Raw genomic sequence first — 22,256 nt, forward strand, 5'->3', positions numbered from 1 at the left:
TAGCCATTAACTCTTACACTTTTATACTTTGTCAACTGAAACCTGCCTTTCCTCCTCGTCCTATCTAAAAGTTTGAAAGACATCGAAAGCAAAATAAGTTAATTAAATCTGTTTGGGCAATAGATTGTGATTGTTTGTAGCATCTCATAGAGAAATGAATAGAAATCAACGTGTTTTATTCCGGAAAATAAAGCAGAACACGCAAGCAAAACTGAATAAAAGAGCAGACAGCATTTTGGGAGGGTAGCAAAGTGATTGCATATGAATCATGGTGAGCTAATACACTCAGAGCAGTGAGTTTCTGCCTAGCCACATTTCTTATTATTTATACAGAACCATGTACTCAATTTGCTTCTTTTCCCTAATTTTACTATGATGGGATTTTTAGCTCCCTTTTGTTTTCTTTAACTTCCCCCAACACTCCCGCCGCACACTTATCCTTCCTGTCTCACCGCAGCCATTCTCTGCTCTGGCTCTGTGGTTTGGATTAGACGAGTTCTGATTTATACACCCAGGAAAGATAAGGGGACATTTTTATGGCAGATTGACTATTTTAGAGGCGCGTGAGTGAGGGATTCAGAGAGCCGCTTTTAGACTTTTAGACAGGGGCTGGAAAATTGGTGTAAGGTACTAAAAACTGCGCTGTAACATTTTAAGGCCTCGGACCTTTTCATAGCTGGCCGTATAGAAAATAGGTGATGTTGTTTATTCAGCTAAAGCGACCAAGTTGGGACGGGTTCAGTGAGGAAAGGCGCCAGTGTAACTCTTACAATTCTGGATTTTAGTAGAGATTTTTTTATACTAATATTTTCTTCAGCCAATACCACAGCTATGACATTTACCGGGGTCAGGGAGCACAGCCGCCTGGAAATGGCTAAAATCTGCGAATACTTGTCACCCCCTCTAAGAACGCTTATAACTGCCTTTTTTAATAGTTCAACCACCGAATATACCTTAATATGGCTTAATACACACTGTGGGAGCTGTTGTCTGAGCAAACATCTACAGTTGCTCTTATCTCTTTTCTTGGTGGAAAAGAAATAAGAACAACCAAGACAATCAAGCTTCTCAATATTTGATCAGCAGAAAGGGTTTTGAATTGAAAATGTTTCTTATTTTGTTAATATACAACAAGATAAATTGTGATGAATTAATTACAGACCCTTCAATGAACTCCCACTACTAAATAGAGTATCTGGTATAAAAAAAGTATAATTGAAAAACGTACTTTGCATGATTATTTGTAACTTCATGTTTTGCTTACAACCAGCCAGTAGAAACAGCAATTTTTACTGCAATTTGTGTGAAAGATGTAAAGGCTATAAGGCTCATTAGCTGCTATATAACTGTCACTTTCAATCAATGGTCCTGCACAAAATCCAGCACTATCAGGTGTACTTTCGCTTTTTGCAACTTTTTTATTTTTTTTCCAATATTTCTCTCACAATCTGCCAGTCACAGTCAGGAATCCCCCAGCGGTTCAGCTTGCTGGTCGGTGACCTGCTGTCCTCTATGGTAACGGTGCCGGTGGGACACAGGGTTCTCTGTGCGGCGGTGGCAGCAGCAGCAGCAGCAGCACAGTGGTCTGTTGTGGCCCGGCCCGGTCAAACAGAAGCCCTGTATTCTCTGTCGTGAGTGGCAAGTGTGTCCACCCTCCACCACCCCCAAACTGTCTGTGCTGCTAAATATAGCAACAACAACAATGGCGCGGGGAAATGCCTGTTTGGAAGAAACCCGACCTCAGATGATATCGGCTTACAGCTTCATGAATACAGCTCAGAGAGGTTTAATTGGCTGCTGACGACCGAGAGGCTGAATACAAGGAGGGGCTGTTTGCTAGAGCGACTCATTTGTTTCACCCCTTCAAGTGGAATACCTATCACTTCAGATCTAGAGGTGAAGGTATAGAGGGAGGCTGTTTGGAGCGGTAAACTGAAAACCTTTTGAAAATGCGAATAAAGGCAATACCTTACGTTTTTAAGGAGTGTGATCATTAAAAACCAAACTCATTAAGAGAATTTAAGGGAAGATGGATGGAGGAGATGGGCACATGATGTTTCAAAAAGATGTTTCCTTTTTTTTTTTTTTTTTCCCCAGGAAAACATTTCAGCAGAGAGTTGATTTATATTGAATCGCTCATCTTTAACTGGGAATCATCTTTAACTGGGAATCATCTTTAACTGGGAATCATAGCTTGATGTTATTAGGATGAAGCCAGAAGAACTGTCTGTAGCTGCGTTTCCATTACAACTGTGCACAAAACTTGGTTGATACCCCGCTAATGTCAAAAACATAAAATTTTACCCTTGTTGTGTTTCTATAGGAAACAATTCAAATCAATATAATTTGCAAAATACACCACTTTGATACGCTAACAAAAACATTTAATCTTAGCGTAAAAAGTATTTAATCAAAAACTTGATTTTATTTATTTATTTAAATTTTCATGTTAAATTGATTTTCATAAATTCAGTTCACGCAAGTTTATGGTCAATGTAAAAACAGCTGCTGCTCATCCTCAAGTCTCGCCTACAATGACCGGTCATATATTTCACACATAGAGTTCCATCAGAGAGCATTGAGGGTCTTTGAATTTTTGCATTTTCATTGGAATTTTATGAGAAAAATAAATTGTAACTGCTGACTTACCAAGATATTGCCGTCCACCAAGTAGCTCAGTAACTACATGCAGAAACCATGCCAAATTAGGAGAAGGGTGGCCTCTAATATCCCATTGACACGACAATGCCAGGACATCAAAGAACAAATGCTTTGTTGCATTTTGGTGTTTAGTTCACACGGGGACAGCATTTTGCTCGGGCAAAAACAGAAACATTTTGACAAAGCAGTAGTTTTTACAGACGCAGTGCTGATGGTGTCCATGTAAATCTTGCGTAGCCGGACCTGGTTTTCTCCCAATCACGACAACGACGACGGCGGATCTCCACGTTCTGTCTGTGCTGTTGCCCCTCTTTAGATTATTTTCATGTTGAAGCTAAATCTGCTCATTGCGGTACATTTATCCCTTCACTGAAAAAATGTAGACAGCCAGATTGTATGGGAATTTCTGTACCAGCAAAGTGTTATGAAAACACGCCTCCAGTCACAAAGTTTCACTGCCCCCTACAGGCCTTACATGCGCACTACATTCCACTGTTGCGCACATGCAATTTTTTTTCCCCGAACACTCATTGGAAAATATTTTTGGAAATTTTTTTATGTAAATTGGGTTTAAAAGTTGCTGGATAGTAGCTTTGGAGGACTATACTGGAACAAAAGTGAACTTTCTGGCCTACTTGGACACTCTTATGTGTGGTATAAGCTGAAACTACATATCACCCTGATCAAACCACCTGCACTGAAAACAATGGTTAGTGACTGATTTTCTTCAACAGGGACAAACAGCTTATAAGACCTTAAGGAAAGATAGATGGAGGAGATAGACACAAGGGAACGCTAGAGTATTTAGCAATGAAATATTGTTTTACTTCTAATTCCGGCGACTACTGCGTCTCTGTCTTAAGACAGGCGTTAGAGGAGAAAGAAAGACGCAAATAGTGCGCAGTGACTAACAAAAACCAGATAGCAAAATAAAACAAGAAGTTAAATTCAGAACAGAACCCAAACCAACGCACAAAAAAACCTAATGTACAAACCAAAGCCACAAAATGAACACCAAGTCCTTAAACCTTGGCATATTCAATATTTGTTCATTGCAGGGATCGACATCTTTTACATCTCAGAGCCACATAAAGCTTAACACAGACGTCAACATAACCCTCATTTTCTGAGGTATCAGAGCACAGGAACACATGAAGCATTCACAGAAACTGAACAATTTTTCTTGAATTGAATCTTCCACCTAATGCCCTCAAGCTGGTAAATTTTCATTACCTAAAGTTGAATGTATTTTTTTCAACAATGTTAAGATAATATTATGCCATAGAGAGCTCCTGTATCTCAGCTTCCAGTTATTTTATTCACAGGCAGGATTTATTTACATTTGAGCCCTGTGGGTAACTCCCAGTCCTCCCTGACCTCTTTAAGTGTCTTGTTATCTCTGTTAGATATGTTTGCCTAAGAGAGTGAGAGCTGGTCGTTGTATGGCCGTCTTGTTCCGCGTGTTTGCTTTTCGTCACTGGAGTTGCCAGAAGATAGATGAGTCTTTCAGCGCAGATAACTTTGGGTTTCTGCCACCATTAACGGGCCAAACGGGCTTTTCACCCCCCTGTGATCTCTCTTCATCTCAAATAGACTGGAAAATCTAAGATTGTAGAGCTGTCAGGAATGACCACTTCTATACTGGGTCCAACCATGATGGACAACCTGGGCTCTTACCCAGTGGCTCTCGCTAGCTTGCAGTGTTAGCCTCTTCTACCTCTTTTTCTCTCTTGCTCTCCCCACATACACACACCCATACACCCTGGAAGACACTCTCAGACGAGGAGGAAGGTCTTGTTCCTGTGTCTGTCAATGGCAATTTGTCCGAGTGGTGTGCCAGCCGCACGAGGAGCCCCGACGAGGGGAAAATATGCTAAAGTAAACACGTCTGCTAGCACGTAAACTCATCAGCACTCGCGCTGGGCTCCAGATAATTCCGTCAAATTTTTGGGAGACGACGGGGAAGAAATCGCTTTGCGGTGTTAAGCAGAGGTCGGGGTTTAGGTTGCGGTCCGTATAAGTTTGCGTCACGGTTCCCAGACCTCGGCACGGCACGCATCATGAACAAGAAGACCTGGAACATTTCCTTTCTACAGTCATGGGAATCTTTCTGTTTTCAGCTTTCGGATTGCACACTCTCTGCTGAGTCTTTTTCATGACACTAAAGAAATGTTTTGCACCAATTTGACCTACGAGAACATAAAGAAATGTCAACACTTAGTAAACATCAATTTGAATGATCAGTTTGCCAAATTATTTTTTAAAAAAAAGGTTAATGTCATGCAATAACTCATATTGGGGTCAGTTTTTAGTGTTCTGACTGGTGTTGGTTTAATTAAGGGAATATTGAATTATTGCAATAAGCAATAAATCAATTAAATGCATGGTAAATTAAAACAAGCCCAATAATTTCCATTTGCATGATTTATTGTTTTTCTTTTTCTACCAAAAACTGGATTACAAAATTCTTCAGTCTGGTGCTTTGGTTCCAACTAACCCTTTTGTTGAATTTATTTTACATAGACTTCATGATCATGATTATTAGTTGTTTTCTTTACTTATTTTGGATACTTAAAATGTCTTCCAGGTCCAAGGTAAGATGTTCATTAGAATTTCAAGTTTATTGATCTTTGACAATGTGTTCTTGGATTACTATGCCATTACCATTATGCCATTTGAAAATGGTCTCAAAACAACATTATCATTTATTGCAATAACTTCTGGAACAATGTATCATCCAGTAAAATTTGTTACCATGACAGGTCTATATGTGTGCCAAGATCTCTTTCAGACTGCCCATACTCAGAGCTGAACAAAACAATACCCAGAGAAATGAATACACACACTCAAGAGAATTTTCAAACTAGACTTTAGCCTACTGACTATCGTGCGATTAGCATTAAAAAACACACCTATAGTCAAAGTGGAGACTGGAGTCCAGCGATCCTTTTAAAAACCTTTACGTTTCTTTAAAAAAGAATATATAAAGTCCGTCTAGAACTAGAATCTCATTGTGTGAGGCGCCTGCTCTACCAATGAGTCATATTTCTAACTAAGAACACTAAGAAAATTTGAAGTTCACTGAAATTAAATCTCCAATCTCAGACATTTACCAAAGAAAACACAAAAAAAGACAATGCTAGCTATCTAGAAAAAGTACCACAAAAACATCCTGCATTTTCCGCACTTCATCCCGATACACAGTGATAACAAAAAACGACTACATTACATAACTTGATGACTCGCATATTGTGTCTATTTTTCTTTTCATGCAAAGATCTGTGAAAAATGAGATTTCAGAAATGCCAACATTCATGTCAAGATAATCATCAGTGTGACATTAGCTTCCTAAAAATTCCTAAAATCAGTACTGAAGATCTCCTACTTCCTCCCCCCTTTTTTTTTTTTTAGCATTAAACTCATGCTGCATTCACTGAATTTAGGAACCCAGAGGTTCAAACTTTGCTGATAAAACTTCTTTATCAGCAAAGCTATTATTAAATGTGCATTTATACGGATTTTCCTGATATAAAACACCTCATTGGTTAAGTGTCAGTGCATATTTCAAAAGCTTAGTGGTAGGTAAAGCCCAGTGAACAAATATTTGTATGTCCAGGCAAAGATTTTCCCCAGTGTTTAATGGTTAGTGGGGGAAAGCAGCCCTGTGTATGTCCTTCAGTGAATCTTGGTGCTAGATAAACACTTGTGGTGGAGAGTGTTTACTCCAATCTCCAGCAGGCGTGTGCTCGGGCGTCCGTGGAGAAACTTGAATGCGTTGGTTGCATGGCCAATTTGACCTTCTTGAGATCTTGCGGTGAGCATGTGTGTGTCTGTATGTTTGTAACGTATCTCTTTACAAACACGGGGTGAAAATGGTGCTGGTAATTAGAAGGCTTTGGAATGGAGGAGGTCCTCCGCCCTACTGCTGAAAGTCACTTTTGTTTGTTGTCTGTAGAGATTATACAGCGCCCTAAGAAAAGTATTCAAATCCCTGGAATGTTTTTTTTTTTTTGCATTTTGTCCTGCTACAAGCAGAAACCTTTATGAATTTTAGTTTTGAAATGAGTTTTGTATTGTACATCAACACAAAGTAGTCTGTAATTGTGAAGTTTTTTTGAAATGAGAAATTGTTAGTGATCTGCTGCAAAGGATTTTAATTAAAGGACAAAAAGTAGAATTTTTTGCTGGGACCGCTGGATGGCTAATAGAAAACTCCACTTAGGTTTTTGTTTTCCAAGCAGGAGCTGCGTTTCCATAGCAAATATGCACAAAACTTTGTCAATGTTCTGCTAATGCTGGGGAAAAAAAAACATTTCACACTAGCAGTGTTTCCATTAAATAAGAAATGCAATTAAAATCTCATGTCAAAGTTTTGTTCACACAATAAGTCATTAAAAACATGTCACACCATCATCCTCTTACCACTTCCCGTTGTCGTCTTATTTGTGGTTTGTGCCATTGAAAACAGCTGGGTTATTGGTCATGTGACTCGAGTGAACCAAAACACCTCATTCTAGCAGCCGAAACGTTTTATCGGAAAACGAGTTTTTTTCTAAATTGGCGTGTTTCCTTTAAGCGAATGCTAGTTTCTAAAGTTGAGAGAATAATAATTGAATACAATCTTCTAAATTGTTACTCAATTTATGCATACATAATCATGATACATAATTCTGCAACTAAAAATTAACCAAAGCATGAAAAAAAAAACTACTAATTTAAGTAATAAAAATTAAAACTGAACAATATACAACTAATAAAAATGAGCAAAGACACTCTAAAAACTAATTAAAACTAACTGAATTAGACAAAAAGTCACAATGAAATAAAACTAAACTAAAACCAAAACCGTTATAACCCCGGTTTAGTGGGACTTTGCACTTCAGATTCAGACTCTGCAGCTGAGACGCCTACAGAGCATTCTGATTTACAGATCAGCCTGCTTCCTCTACCCCTCCTCTTCCTATATAAGCCTATAGATTTACATCAGAATTTGTGTAGAGAGGAGGAAGCAGACCGAAATACGGCACACAGACAGCTTTATGGGGTCACTATCTATTTACAATCATCTGCTTCTAATCCTTCTGAAAGGACAGCTACACACACCCCCACATCATTCTCCCGCAGGAAGCAGCCATTCCAATCCAAGAACATTACTTGGAACAATGTGAGATCAGCGTCATAAAGCAAGCTCACAGTGTAGCATGACACAGCTGGTTCAGAAAGGCCAATTTAAACAGCGCTGTATTCAGCTAAGATCAAATTGGTACTCCAATTCACTTTCACACTCTAACACCCGGCCTCTCTCTCTCCCCGTCCCGGACCGGTGTCTTGTCTGACGTGCCAAAAGCTGTTTTATGTCAAAATATTTGCTCAATAATTCAAAGACAGATGTGCTCGTGTTCCCATAGATTCAATTTCACGCAACTTCAGTATTAAAGCTGGCCCCCGCTCGCGAAACGCACCAGTAAGCGGAGTCGGCTGTGGGTACGCCGTTGTGCACATGGATGGAAGGAGGGTTTCATTTCAGATTGTTATCAAAGATTGTCCAAAGACTACACATGCCTTCACTGCTATACTAACGGTCTTGGCACATAGGCATGTTTGCACAGTTCCTTAAGCCCACCGACAGACTTATGGACTCAGTCACTATATTACATTTCAGGTGCCTTTATGCCAGTAAAAATGTTGGATTCATTTCTTTTTTTGTGTGTGTGTGTGTGTGTATGCTGATTTGGCACTTCAGAGACTCGCCCAGATCACTTCTGGTGCCCAAGGACGTGTCAAGGTATTATATCAAAACATCATCAACCAGATGGAAAGAGCTGGATTATTCCCCTGAGCCGTTCAACTAAAGTGGTTTAGACAGGCATTCGGTAATAATGTCATCAGCGAGTTCTTCCCCCTTTTTCGTCCACCTTGTTCGGTTGCTGTCAAGAAAAAAAAAAATTGTTATATGGGTCACATGTTGTAAGCAACAAGGTTTTGGATTTAATTTTGAGTGATCCACTGATGAGCAGCAGGTTTAAATTAAGGAGTCATTGTTAAGTCAATTGTTTGCACAAATTATCATAGACTCATGGAAGATTTTTAGGGTGCATTCACACCAGCACCAGTTTATTTGCCTTACGGTTCATTTGGGGAAGTGTAAATGCGTAATCAAACTCTGACCAAAAAAGCAAACTCTGGTCCACCTAAAGACCTAGGTCTATAGTTCAGTTGAAGTGAACTCTACCATGGTTCAAATGCAAATGTGAACGCCAAGCAGATCAGAGACCGCCCCAAAAGCAGGAAGCGGACTATACCGCAGGGCATTCTGGGTAAATACAACCAAAACAAACGGCGTGCCTTGCACTAGTGAGAGAAATGGCTCATGGTCTCTTGCCGATGACAAAAAAGAGAAATCCTACAACTGATAAAATCTGATGCTACTCCATTTTTGTTTACATTTCGTAAAGGAAGTTGAATTCAGTGTCGTCTTCAGAGCTTTTTGTGTCGTTTCATGTGATGGTTCTTGGTGCAGCGCCCCCACACTTGAAGGGGTAAACAGGTTCCCAAAGGGTTCAGTTTGTTTGAACACAGTGCACACCAACTTGAAATGTAACAAATGTTGCAATTTTGGTTCCCAATCAAACTGCATCTACCGGACTACCTGGTGTGAAAACACCTTTAATGTATTTCTACACATTAATGGACAAATATTCTCCATGTACATATTGGAGGTGAACTAATTGTCCTTTGAGACTTGGTTTATATTAATTAACTTGATTCATAGTGTCACTAAAGTTTGTATATGTGGACACCAGCACAAAGACAAAAGAAAGCCAAAAAACTGAGAAACCATAGCAATACTCTCGCATAGCAACCCAAAATACTCACCTTTTCAACTTTGTTGGTCTGTTGTCAGTATAATCACAGTTAATTGAATTTAAAAATAAACCATACTTATCCCACTGAGAAGATGGTATATGCTCCATATCAAGGTTAACATCAGGTTGGCCTCTAACCATTTAACTTATGTGCATATCCATGTTAGTGCCTCCTGTGTGTTCATATAATGATTGATATAAGACTGTGATGTCGCTTCCGAAAACTACACGCATCCCAGCCAAAGTGACCCAAGCTTTAGATGGCAGCTCTACCTGTCATGACATCTTCATACGTTTGGCCAAAACTCTTAGAACTTCAACAGAGTGTATACAATCCATATCAAATTTCCTCTGCTTGGAGTTGTTCTGGCAAAGAAGCCCAGATAATTCAACAAAATGGCTAACATAAGTTTATTTTGACATTCTGCGCAACACAATATCCCCAGGCCTTCAGACAACAGCGCATTTGATATCTGAAATCCCAAATCCCAGAAACACATTTGGCAAACAGGCTGCATATTATAGGGTGACGGTAGTGAATCAGAATTTCTTGGTGGCAATCGAATGGCAGGTTTATTAGGTGTCATGTAATTTGATATGAAGAGTTTCTTAGTAGCCGATGTAGCTTGTGTCGGAGCCCGGTTACATTAAGCGAGATCCCGTAAAGACAGAGCAGAAATCAACCTCTTCATAACCCCAGCGCCTTCAACTTCCCCGTCTCCCATTTTCATAAAGTCTCAGACTAGAAGCCATGATGTGATCAGAGGTCATCGCAAGGTGTATCGTTCATATGAAATGGGAAGTTAAGTCAATCTTCAGAATCATTTTTAATGTAGCAATCTGTTTTAAAAAAAATACACTAATATTTGAAGAATAGCACATTTTAGTTAATGTTTTCTTATATGCAAACAAAAAGAAAGTAAGATGTGGAGCATCTCCTATGTTTACAGCATCTAGCTGCAGTCCTGCTAGTAGGACTGGGCAATAAGTCAATAACAATATATATCACAATGGACACATGATCAGTTTCAATAGATGACACGTCTGATAGAATTTTCAATATCTAGAGTATTCATTGAACTGTGATCCAAAACTGCACAGCATTCTGGGTGATGTAGGCAGAGGAAAGGGTTTAGTTACTCAACCTCTCACAACGATATAAGCGAGGTTGGTGGCATCAATTAACTCATTCCCTCTTTAGTTACCTAGCAACAACCTGATGCATGACTTGCGCAATTTCATGTTTTGCCACCATGCCAACAATGGCAAAGCGTGAAAGCCGCGGGTAAACAGGACAGGTCATGTTACCAATTTGGCGGTATTTCAGATATTTAAAACAAAGTTATCAATAATTATTGACATTGACTGACATGAAATGTTTGCATCATACATTTTTTATCTGTGTCGTCCTGCCCTACTTTCTAGCAATTACTACTTGAACCCTATTGAAGAAGTCTATCTTATTATCTTTTTTTTGGTTAAGAATAGCTGTAAACACTGAACAACCTAAGATTCTTAAAAAGATCAAGTTTGCCATGTCCGTTCTTGTGAAAGTAAACACCGAGGTATTTATTCTCTACCATCTCTTCCCTGATGATGGAACTAATGTTGACCTATTCCTGTTTCTCCTGAAATCTACAATCGTCTCTTCTGTTTTGCTCACATTCAAGATATGACGGTTGTTCCCACTGGCTCTCTGTACTCAGCTTCTTGACCTTCCTTGATACACCTGAGAGCTGCAGAGTCATCTGAGTATTTCTGCAGCTGACAGGACTCTGATTTATGCTGAAAGTCTGAGGTGTACAGAGTGAAAACAAATGGTGAGAGTACAGTCCCCTGTGGTGCTCCTGTTCTGCCGACTGCCTGGTAAGACACATGACCCTTTACCCTTACGAACAGTGGCGTGTTTATCATATAGTGATAGGTCTGGCTGATTTTTGAAGCCTCCGTCTGTGACATCTGTGTGTCTTCCGCAGTAAATCAGACAGATCACCAGTGTTTCTTGCCTTCTAACAGTGGGATTGTTGAGGAAGCTGTGTAAAGGCGATTTAAACTCCAAATCCACTGTGATAAGCAAGGGGAAATAAATGTCGTGGTCATTTTGTTCTCTTTACTTGAAGAACAAGTTGGTGTTGTACTTTAACAAAGTACTTTCAACAGTATTTTGTTGAAAGTACAGTAGCTACATATCACCATTCCTTTATCTTTTCCCTTCTTGTAACATATGTAAAATCCCAAAAATCCAAATTTTAGCTAAACATGTTTCTCTGTCCCATGGCTGCACTAAACACGAGTCATGAAAAAGACATCGCTAATAGGTCAGACACCCAGATCCAGCCGCTGCCATGGCAAATGCATTAAACGTACTCTAAGCTGGCCCCCCTTCCTCCTCGTCTACGGCCTCTTCCTCACCTCTGTGGGAAACGTTGCAGGGTGCTCAGGAGGAGGAACGATGGAGAAGCAGATGAGAGATGGAAATGAAAAAAGAGAGAATGCTTGATAGGTAACGAGTGAATGAAAACAGAGGAGGTGGAGGGCGGACATGTTGGAAGGAGCGAGGTCATAGCTAACTAAGACTATCAAAATAAGGAAAACTGAAATTAGGAAAACAGTTTTTTTTGTTAACTAAAAAGGGTAAATGGGAAAAAACTATAAGCAATAGTTTGGATGAAACACCAGAGGCAGTTGGTTGTTCAACAGTAACTGAATACATAGTTTGAAAATGGTCCTGTTGAGTATTCATTACCCAATTGATGTATCCATAATCACGATACAGTATCAAGTTTATTTTCAGCAACAAGTCATTTCAAGGTGCTGTACATAATACAACACAAAAAACTAAATTATAAAGGAAATACCATATTGTCAAGAACTGAAGAAACATTACATTTTGATGAATGCCATCATCAAAATCACACATCAAATACGTTGGACAGTGCTTCAAAAGCAGCTCTAAACAGGCGGGGTTTTAGTCTTGTTTTAAAGGGACTCAGTGTTTCAGTTGTTTTGCAGTTTTCTGGAAGTTTGTTCCAGATTTGTGGTGCATAGAAGCTGAATGCTGCTTCTCCATGTTTGGTTCTGGTTCTGGGGATACAGAGCAGAACCAGAAGACCTGATGCTTGTCCTTTTTGAATTCTGCACCTAAAAAACTAAACACGATTTAACTAACATTTGCACAATTTAGCAAACACACTCTAAAAACTGATTGAATTAGACAAAAAGTCACAATGGAATAAAACTACACAAGAATGAACTATTACAACCCTGGGAAGGACACACAAAGGGTGGGAGTGTGTTCAAGTGCAGCAGACATACGGGCTCACAATGCAGAGATGCAAAGATCCACAAATCCTGATGCTTCCACCAGCTGGAACACCAGGTCCCGGCACATCTTGCATTCTGGGAAATAGATTCCCTCTCGCGCTCATTGTGAGTAAAAAAACATCAAAGCCGTTTGCTCCTAGATTAGGAACACACTGACTCTGGGATCTCTTTAAGTGGGGGTATATATATATTTTTATACCTTCCCAAATGTTTCCTCCATCTGCCTCAGGCATTCTGTCAACCAGAGCATCTGTAGGTTTTGACACAGAAACTCATTCAATTCAAATGTTCAGTAAATTTATCTTTTAGGTAGTAGTAAAAGTACAAAAGAGTTTGGCATTTCTTTAAAATCCACCAGATTTATTTCTTTATCTGCACTTTGGGTCAAACGGTATTGTTGCCAAGGAAACCGTTTAAAGCCAAGTACATACTGAATGTGAATTTACTGCAGTTTGGGTTTCAGTTTTGGAACAACATGTGTAGCTTCAGATTTTATGGATAATATGTGAACATTGTAGTTGTCACAATACGTTGAGCTGATGAGACAAAAAGATCCAGACACGACTTCCCCTGGTGACCCGCTGACTGTCTTTGAATGGACCTCCATTCATTCATGATTCAGTATCTGTTGCATTTCTGTGGAACGTAACTCCAAATATTTTTGTGGAGTTTTGTATCGAGCAAATCTAAAATATTCGAAAAAATAATTCCACATAATACTACTTGACATTTCTGTGGTTGGCATTTGCAAAGCAGACAATCCACTAGCAGCATTCATTTGCCTTTTAGCACAAACTGACTGTAACCCCAAGAACGGAGATGAGGAAGTGCAGATATTAAGCTTCTGCGGTAGTGAAGAATACGTATTTCACTGTGCGTATTAATGCAAGTTAAAGAATGTTTGGTTTTTAAACTGTTAAAATATGTAGTTATAAACATTTTTAGAGCTGGTATGAAGTATGGATTTTAGCTATTCCTTGAACTTTGTGGAAATTGGAAATTTGGCTAATTAATGTAGGGAGCTACAATTTTGATATAACTGTTTTTTTAAATTCAACTGAGCAGTATTTTTTTTATAGTATGCCCCAACAATCACACACATACGGACATGTCCTTGCCAAACTCCAGTACTTTGGTGGTTTAGTTTATATCCGATATGAACAGGTTAGCTGGTTGTTAAGTGTTTGTAAAACAATTTTTAGAAATACAAGTTGTCAGAAAGGAACTTGTTTTTTTGTTGTTTTTTTTGTCCATAGTGGCATGAATCACCATGACACTGTTCAGATGCAGATTTAATGTATTTTTAGGGCATTCAGCCCTTCATTTGTACATGATCAACAAAAGAAATTCCATGTAAAGACTTTTGGGTTTTTACAAAACCCAAAAGTCAAGTCACATTTTCATATATGAGGAAAATAACAGAAGAGTTTTTTTTTTTTGCAATGTATGTTTTGCTGTTAAAGCACAAGAGCTGCTGACTAAGTAGATACATTTCATTTGGGATTTTTTTCTATGACAAATATACATAGTTAATAAAGTTATCCCTCCCCGCCCCCCTGAGTGTGAAAAGCCAAGAATGTGTGAAGTGGTCTGCCCGGTCCAGTTTAAACAAGAACAATGAACATAGAAGCGCCGGGGATAATAGGGGAAATACTAAACTTAAGCAAACAAAGCTGAACAAACACCACTACCAGTAAATCTTACCTCAACTGGAGAAAAATGGAAAAACGTATAAAAAAAAAAAAAAAACCTTAAATGTACAATTACTTGGTATACAGCAGTCTTTCTACCCCAACCGTCAGAGACCACACGGTCCACAATCCAAATTGAGCTACAATTAAGGCAGTATAATTCACAAGAGGAGTGGGCACTGCTTTACCGCAGCATATTGAATGCAGGCCTCAGGGACTATAATATTAGAAGTAAAGGAGAATGCGTTAAAGAGCAGAATTTGAGGGACAACACAAGATATCTGAATCGAAGCGTGCACATAAACATTTAGACCGCTCGACATCTAATTCTTTTAGCCAGATTGACTAAGCATGGGGCAGTAATGCCAACATTCCCGTAGAGGAAATATGAAAGGAAACAGCTGAAGGAGCATGAGAGGTCTGAGCCCTGATACCTTTGACTATTCCTGGAAGAAGACCGATGTTAATTTGCCACACTTAGTCAATACTAGGTGTGGGAACACAGGAAAAACAGCTGAATTGACTTAAAATGTTTGTTTTTCTAAAACACAGACATAAATGTAGAGGATTTTGAATTTATTTGACACTTAAATCCACCAATAACTACCCATGGTTGGTCAAAAATGTAAAAATAATCTGTAACAAACCGTCTATCAAATGGTTTAGAAAGTGAAATCAGGAATTCTAAATATAATGTAAAATAAATAATAAAGACAAAACATAGAATTGGACTGACCAGGTAGGGTCGCCGATATCCGGTCTTGATTTTTTTTTTCCAGTATCGACACTGATACAGATATTGCATTGATGCATCTCTAATTAAGATTATTCTTACCTCCACAATTTCTAAAATATCAGATAATGATCTCAAGCCATTTATATCAAATGGCTTGAGACAACATAAAAGACAACATTTTAATAATGTAATAAACCTTTAAAGCACATTTTACAATTGAACCTGTGGCATCTGAAAAAAGTACAAAAAAGAAAAAAAAAGAAAGTAACTTGACGTCATTTAAAGCTTGAATAGACCTCCTGCCATCATAAACATACATGATTCATGTATAAATATGTGTCAGTCACAGCCTTTTGTTTTAAGTTAACTTCTGTAAACTGGAGCTCCGCTAGGTTTGACACACAGATTTAAAGCGAGTCACGTCACTGAGAGCCATGTGTGCGCCCCGAGGTGAACCGAAACGCTGGACCGGCTCTTTGCGAGGTACTTGAGGTGACGTGGAAGTTAGCAGAAAACCTTTAAAGGCTTCACTTTCAATTATACCTTTCTGTTCTTCTTTTGTCTCAGGTGTTTTTATTGACATGCTGCATTTAAAAAACCTTTAGAGTACATCCCGATCTGTTCATTTGGATTTCTCTCTGAGAACACAAAAGCAGTCCCAGGCCTGAACGAATTACAGACACTGCCATGGCAAACAAGTCAGAGAAACTGGAGTATTTAGTACTTGGACATATTTAATTTTCCTTCAAAGAGGAAATGGGTTTTGAAGTATGGTGAGTAATAGAGGTGCACCACTGTGGGGAGAAGGGGATCAGTATAACATGAGAATATCTTTCCTCCAAAGCCTTTGCCATTCACTTGAATTAAAGCCTGCTGGCAAAGTTATGAACATGTCATCAAACGCTGCTGCTTCAGAGATTATTGTTCCCTCCTTTGTCTCCACAACATAAAAAGCAAACTATGGTCAATGTTCAGTTAAGTAGGAAGCCTTTTCATAACAAAACCAAGGATACTGCCATACCTTTGGCTGATGCGCAGGAGATATGACTCACGCATCATTCCCAGGACAAACAGGTTGTGACTTGCTATGGCATGGTGCAAGACATTCATTCAATTACTGATTGCCCAGTCTTTCAGTCCTGAAGTTTGGCTACTGAGACTAATTTAAAGCAAAGATTACATGCCAATATGGTGGACAGTGGTGCTGCCAGCCAACCAGGCAGTCATGTTCAAACTGACTTCTGATTTACCTGTCAGCAGGTGAGTCAAGCCGTGACTAACCAGTAAGTCTGAATCTCTATCGAGAGTCTACATCTGTAGAGACCAACAGGCGTGATACCTATTCCTTCTATTCTCTGCTTACTGAGTGACACGATCCACACTTTTTTTCAGGGTGTGGTGCTTTCTGCTCCCCAAACCGAATCCTGACATAAACCTGGAAGCCTTAAAGACACAAGGGCCAAATGTCTGGGAGCTATCTAGTCCCCAAGGCACCTAGGCTGGGAAATAAGTGCCAAGGGACGGCTTCGCCTGGACCGATTGTCTCTCCAATCCTTGGATTCCCAGGCTCAGTTGAAGCATAGTAAGTCTGAATATTTAATAGCAGTATATAGTCAAAGTTCATGTGACTTGCTCAATTACACTTGCCACATGAAGAGAGGGTATGATTTATTAGTAATCCCTACTAAAAATTCCTAAAACATTGTTGAGCTGCAAAAATCAGTTTGGGAACGTGGGGGGAAAAGCCATTCCCTGTTTTCACTGCAGCATTAAAACGATAATCAAATATTGAAGACTTTGGTGCCAGGAAAGTAAGCAGAATCAGACAAAGCAGTTCATTTTAGATTAACCTAAAGATGCCTTTTACAAGCAATATGCCTTAGCATTTATGGAATAAAAACCAAACATGTTATTTGGGTCAAAATGTGGAAAAATGTTGGGGATTTTGTGAAACGGTAATTCCTGTCACAAATGTAAAATGTGTGTCGCCTTTGATTTGCTGTGTTTTTTAATAGCAGCTATGTAGTTAACTGGGGAGCTATTCACAATGTTCCACTGCATTTTGACCAGCTGCGTCACTACTTATATGTGTATTTGAATCTTAGTTCAAATAATTTCTTGAGCATAGCATGAAGCATTAGTAGGAATAAGAAGAGTGTTTTCAAATTCTGCTCTTTTGAGAGGCACAGCAGTTAACTTTAGAATACACAAGAGGTCTAGTTCTGTAATGAAAGTTGGGCATTTTGTCATGAAAAGTGTGACAGCTCGTACTCTGAAGCCGTGTTGTCATGTTTGCTTGTTTCTAATACCGAGTCCACGGCGCGGAACAAGGCCAACCGCCCAGACATGATGTGGAATTAAACAGCTTAACCACACCAGGCCAGCCAATCAGAGAGAGCCTAGTGGGAATACATGGACCTGAGCATTTAGCTGTCAAAGGGCCTTCAGCAGGAGATGGAGAGGTGACCGCACTGTGGTGCTGCAGCCTATGATTACGCTCCGCCGGCAGAGGAAAATCAAAGCCCTGATTACACTCTGCAGCTCACTGGGCCTTGCCTCACAGACTGCGCGGTCAGCGTTGACTGACACTCAAACAGCAACAGATAGAATTTGCACGTTGTGCTTTTTTATGTAAAGCTGATCCACAAAAATGATAGTGGAGGCTTACATTTCACTGTGGGAATCACTCAAAATGCTGACGTAAGACGGGATGACCTCCTACTTCGCTGTATACAAGCTTCTTCCAGCCTTCTCTCAACCATACAGGACTTTTTAAGAGATATTAAAATTCTCTTCACACTGGTCACTGTCTCTGCATTGGTGAAACACTGATTACAGTATTGCTTAGTGCTGGACTGGTCTCCTAGCCACATGTTTTCAGTAGCTGCCAAAATTCAGACAGTCAGGGTGAGAGCTTTTTTTTTTTTTTCTTTTTTTTTTTCCAGGGAGGATGGTTGTCACATTAATATTTACAATTTCCAACTGTTCAATCCAACTGTTTGTGCAGAACAAGTCGTACCAGCTAAGACGTGGATGGGTACCAGAACATGAGGTACTATTAACAAACCAAAATTGGACTGACAATAAGAACAATCAACCGTGCTGTCAACTGGAGAAAGTAGTCTTTGATCAACTTTAAACATCACCAGTAGCATATGAGGAATTTCTAGCAAGGTTTTAAATCAGGCCACTGCCACGAAACAGCACTTTTAGAGCTTGTTAAAGCTTCGTTCACACGGCAAGATTTTTTTAATTGTTGGCCAATTTTCAAAACCTGAGAGACCACACAGACGGCAATTAAAAAATCTACAGCACAACAGGTTTGGTCATACGACAGGTTTAGTGGTACGAAGCGATTTCACTCACCAACATTCAGATGTCAGATGGGAAATCTCACAAATCCTCTTGAGACCAAATGTGAGTTCAGCTTAAACCAACACGGCCGACTCAGTTGACAAAATTGCGATAGGTTGTGAAATATATGTAATTGGCTACATGTCATATCCAACAGTCTTCGTTCTCTGTTGTCCTCGGGCAACACCACACTCTGAGATATCGGGCCAAGACAATCCAACATGCTGAATATTACCAGATTTATTTTGGAGCGGTCCGGACGTCCTACCGAGCGGACCACACTGCTTTTAACACACCACGCACTGCAGGAATATCTAAGATTGTCTTTAAAATCATCCCGATAAGAGTCTCCCGTCAGAAGAGGGAAAAAATGGGCACATCTTGTGAAGTAGGCATAAGATTTTTTTGTACCTATTAATTCTGAGAACTTTGATTGGATTAATCACGAATCAATTAATCCAATCAAAGTTGTTGTAATTCTCTTATTATTGATTATATTATCTTGGTCCAATAAGAGGAATGATCTGCAGCCCCCCTCACTCACCTGTGAGGTTCTTCAAAACCCAGTTATGGGTCTTGTGCAATTTCTTTTTCTTCTGCCATAAGGAAGTACATTTTCCTTTCCTTTCACACTGTGTCCTGGACTGTCAGGATGTTTAGTATTTCACTGAGCTGGGGTTGTGCTTTTACATTCCTTCTTATTCTGCCATGATTAAAAATATGCTTAACATGGAGCTAAACATTCATGGAGTACTGTTGAATCCAGAAGTTCATACCCACCAAATAATACAACACTTAATCAGGGCCACCGTCTTGTTTTAGGTCATTAGAATTATCAACACTTGCCAAATGCCACAATAATGAGAGAATCTGAAAAAAGTAATTTAATAATGTGTTCAAATTTAGAAGCTTACCTAGATTTCCTCTGTATTTGGTAGCATTGTACATCCGATTCTTGGGGATCAATACCTCACCAGCCGTGGACCTCACCATACGTTATGTCAGTTAAACCCTAAATTATTAATACGCCCATCAGATTGGAACATGCAAAAAGCTGATCAGCAAATATAATAATATTTTAATGGCTTTTGATTTTGATTTACCATTGATTATTGAATTGGGTATATTCACGGCTAACCGCCTTCAGCCGGGACTACACAGTCCTCAACATTTATAATTAGTGGCAGTACAACTGGGCGTTCAAGAGAAAGATACTAAAATAAAGCAAACTGCTACATAAATGCACAGTATAAGAAAACTTTTTAAACAATGAACCATCCAGAAAAGAAAAAAGTCTTACCTGACTTTAAAAACAGCCCCTGTCTTCTGACAAATGCTGCCACTGTTTCTTAGACCTAATCTATCTTGACCCGCACACAGCTGGCTAGCAGCCCGTCACTAGCAACCTTTAACCCCTCACCCAACATGGCTGCCATTTCTCAACAATTATCAGCAATTGGTCAGTTATTTTCTTAGGCCACTGAAATTACCAAGCTGTCAAAGTAAGCAGGCAATAAAATGTAAATGCTTCCATTTGCAGATCTGAGTGCAGAGAGGTGTGTGTCCTTCATCATGTGGGCTAACAGCCTCACACGTGTAACATGGATATTTTACACTTAAAAAAAGTCCTGAGTTATAGTAAATATGAAGAATTTATACTCCAATAATGTACTGTATAAAAATGCATTTCTGTTTAAAATGCAAACCTTCTGCATAAGTAAGAGGGTATGTTCGTTCTCTCTCTCTCTCTCTAAATATATATATATATATATATATATATATATATATATATATATATATATATATATATATATGTATAATAAAGTATGTATTTCAGTTTAGTATGTTTTGAATTTAATACTTCTGCCCACTTAAACCCTTCTGTCATAAGTTCCAGATTCACAAAAAGCAGATCTCACCAAAACCAGAATGCTTTAGTTTGGCTATTAACTTAGAATTCCTGCTAAGGAAAAAGTGAGATGGACAGAATGCTACGCTGCACAATAGACACTGCCCTAGTGGGAATGTGGTGACTAGCATTTGACAGCTGCGATTACTAGATTGGTGAAACAACAGGACTTACAGGAAGCTGTTGACCGTCGTCCAGAGCCGGTTGACTGACTGCCGTGTGCGAGGGACTGCCAGGGTTTATAACGTTGAGCTTGGGAGTGTCTCATGCCTAAACCAAGGCAATGCAAATTCTCACTACTTTTTTTTCCTCACAAGTTTCCTCCAAATCTTCCATTTTAAAGTCCCATACTGCTTAACACGGCAACTTCTAGATTTTTTTTTTCTAGCAATTGTTAGAACATTCTAGACACTTCCCCTAAATAGAGCAGGATTTTGTTACCTTCAGTTGTTATAAAAATGCTGTATATATTAATTTGACTTTGTAGTTTAACACCTTGAAATTGGGCCTCTGTCTCTTTAAGAAACTCCCACTCTTTCTGAAACTCCATATTCAGAAAGTCATCACAACATGGCTCCACTATTAACTTTTTAACGTTTTTACCAGACTTGCAATGAGAAGCAATTCCTAATGAGCTCAGCTGATGCACAGTTCCTTCAGGTGTTTGCTAATTGCTACTGGCTAGTCTGAAGGAACTGAGTGAGCCTTCACGGGAGAGGGCTTCAGAAGCTGTGGAAGTTTGAAACTGCAACCCAGAGGAAGTGCTTCATATTTGAAGACATCACTACGTCCACTCAAGTGTTTTGCACAGCTAAAAGGTTGCCATGGGAGATTAAAGGATTTCTCAAACGTGAATGAAATAATTAAGGCAAAATTCCAGGTATGTTATTAATGAGGAAATAACATTGAAACATAATATTAAGCTAAAAAAAAAAAAAAAGTTGCTTTACGTGTTATGTTTACAATTGTTGGGTTTTATTAATTGTGCTGTACACCAACCTTAACATGTTGTTTTTAATGCCATTCCTTAAACCACTGTGGATTGATGGGAAGGTGCATATTCTGTGTCCTCCTGTTGCTGGATAAAGGCAGCAATTTGACAGCTGCAATTTGTCACCAAATGTGCTTTCAGGCATTTGACTCATCAAACAATTTAGTCATAGTTAGTCTTCAGTGTTCACAATGTAAAAAACACTTGAATAAATGTCGCTTAATAAACACTTCAAATGTTGAAGTAAACATTCTTTTTTGATACAAACTATATAACTAGCCAACAAACATCGTCTTTCTTTTTTTCTTCTTTCATTTGAATCCTTTAAAAATCCCCCAAAACAACTCCACAATGAATCTGCTTACAGACTTGCAGCCACCCTAGCTAAGTTTGATTTCCTGCCACAGACCACAGTTGTGACAAGATTGTTTTGCGTAGAGGACGGTTCAACCGCAGAGCCAGAAAACATGAAAAATTGTTTAAAAACAACTTTTGTTTCACAATCACAGATGAAAGTGTACTCGCCTTGTCATGCTACACACAGTGCTCGAGTCAACGTTCACACAACCAAAAATAAATTCTGCAGGCACATGAGTGAGTAATTTCTCGTAGGAAATTAGCTTCATTCGTCAACAAAAGCATTTACGTTTTGTAAGAAGTGTTCCGCAGAAATGACAGGAACAGCCTCAGTGGTAATGAAGACAGAAGTTTATTTGCTTGTTTG

The sequence above is a fragment of the Poecilia reticulata genome, chromosome 19 (genome assembly GCF_904066995.2).
Source record: "Poecilia reticulata chromosome 19, P_reticulata-male-v2, whole genome shotgun sequence".
In the NCBI taxonomy this organism is placed as follows: domain Eukaryota; kingdom Metazoa; phylum Chordata; class Actinopteri; order Cyprinodontiformes; family Poeciliidae; genus Poecilia; species Poecilia reticulata.